Below are 2,505 nucleotides of genomic sequence, written 5' to 3'. Positions count from 1 at the left end.
TTTGGACTGGAGAGGGAGGGGGAGAGAAGTGGGGGGAGGGGAAGAAGAGTGTGGGGAGGGGGAGGGAAATGGGAGGCGGGGAGGAGGCGGAAATTTTTTCAATAAAATTTATGTATATATAAAATCTCTACTTGCACAAGATGTATTTTGAATTCACATGTTCCTATTATCTTTGTGCCTTAGTTACCTGACTCACTCCATGGTTTTTCTGTTTCACAGATGGTCTTCACTATCCTTTCCAATTGTATCTGAGTTATAGTTAATTCATGGTGGGTAGACTATCTAGACAGAGTTAATTGAAGAGGGACTGACTGCTCAGATATAATTAAGAAGGATAGTGAAGACCATCTGTGAAACAGAAAAGCAAAAACAAAGAATATGAGGCAAAAATACATTGAGTTTGGATTGTGTGTAGCATAGTTAATAAAAACTCAGCCAGAGAAATTCAACCTAAAATTCAGAAAGCAAAGCAGCCAGTCACTGGCTCTTACCTTGACCTCAGGAAAAAATGGCAATCCTGCTTCCAGGAATCTCAGAATGAGATTGTGTGTGAGAGCTGTCTCCTCCAGTTTTATAATCCTCTATAGTTCTGGGATTAAAGGCATGCATCACTGAAATTAAAGGGACTAAAAGAGTGCATCACTGGAATTAAAGGTATGCACCGCCCGGTTTCTATGGCAACTAGTTTGGCTACTGGGATTAAAAATGTGCATCACCACTGCCTGGTCTGTAAGGCTGGTCAGTGGGGCTTGTTTGACTTTCTGATCTTTAGGCAAGTTTTATTTATTAAAATACAATTGAGATGCCACTACAGTTGTGTTGGCCATAGAGCCCAGTGTTAGGTATGGTTCATATACCTAGTGAAACTCCATTAGATAAGACTGATTTCCATTTGCAAATATTTGTTAATTAAAATATTTCTTGGCAAGGGTTGGGGGATCATGTCTGCTTTCCACTCTCAGTGCTGGGTCCTGTCTTGTTTGAAAATGTGCAGGACTTGTGCATACTGCCACAGTTTCTGTGAGTGCATCAAATCTGTTGGGTCTGGGAGACATTTTTTGCCTGGTGTCATCCATCTGCTTTAGCTCTGGCAATTATTCTGACTCATTTGCATATCTCCCTGAGTCCAGAGGGTAGGGGTTTGATGATGACTTTTTATTTAGGATAGAGTGTTCCAGAGTCTACCACTTTCTGCACATTGACCAGTTGGGGAATCTCTAATAGTTCCCATCTACTGCAAGAGGAAGCTTCTCTGATGATGGCTGAATGAGAAAGTATCTCATTAGAATGCTATTTATTTGCTGCTTTTCTATAGCAGAACAATAGTCTTTGGATTTCTCCTAGGTCTATGGTCTATTTAGTCTCAAGTTCTTGGTCACCTGAGCAGTGTCAGGCATCTCAAAGACTGGCCTTAATCCAATTAGATAGTATTTGGTTATTCCCACAACACTTGTGCTACTATTGCACCAATGCATCTTGTAGCTGGGTTACCTTCACAGAGTTAGTGGTTAGTTTTTTCCAACAGTAGTATGAAGAGTACTGTATCTTGCCAGAAACACTGATCAGTAGAGGTGAAGACTCTAGTTAGGCATCAGCTTGACTTTTCTATGCCAAATGAGATATTCCAGTATTGTCTTTAGCAATACGACATTGATACTAAGTTATGGAAAGCAATTCATAGTCTTGGCAATAGCTTGAGTTGTTTTCAGATTTCCATGGTGGCACTTCGGACAGCAGCTCAATTAGATGTGAACCATTCCTGGCACTGAAGGTTTCATTTAGTGTCTGAAAATGTCTAACTGGGGCATTGTCTGCCTGGTCATTTTGTGATTCCATTCAGATTTCTTTCCTATATGTCTATAAATTAAGAATCTACAAGAGTATATTTCTCTGTGACCCCTCAAATGGCTCTTAGTGTTAGTTGTTGACTCACATAGCCTGTCCCTTACCTCCCTCTTCCACCCTATCCCAATTTCATCTTCCTGGTCTAGTCTGCCCACAGTGTCTTCCTAACTTTATGTTTTATTTCCCCTTTTTTTGAGAGAGTTTCTCTATCCCCTAGTCCCATTTTGACCTTGCAGCAAGCCTGAGAGAGACAGGAATGAAAGGGTCAGGGGTTCACTGGCTTTCATGAGTTGGAATCTCTAGTGAATGGAGTTGATGTGAAAAGAGGCAAACAACTGCTTCAGGGCTGGGAAAGACTGGAGCGATCACAGAGTAGAACAGGAAGGAAAGTGAAACTCCAGCATAGTCTGGTGTGGGAGTGTCATATATCAATCTGTTGATTTCATTGCTTAATTAATAAAGAAACTGCTTGGCCTGATAGGTTAGAACATAGGTGGGTGGAGTAAACAGAACAGAATGCTGGGAAGAAGGAGAGTTAGGCAAATGCCATACCTCTCCTCTCTGAACCAGATGTGATGAAGCTCCAACCCAAGATGGACATAGGCTAGAATCTTCCTGGTAAGTCACTATCTTGTGGTGCTACACACATTAATAGAAATG

This window comes from Microtus ochrogaster, linkage group LG4 (assembly GCF_000317375.1).
Source record: "Microtus ochrogaster isolate Prairie Vole_2 linkage group LG4, MicOch1.0, whole genome shotgun sequence".
NCBI classification, from domain to species: domain Eukaryota; kingdom Metazoa; phylum Chordata; class Mammalia; order Rodentia; family Cricetidae; genus Microtus; species Microtus ochrogaster.
Note: the sequence above shows the minus strand (reverse complement) of the source record.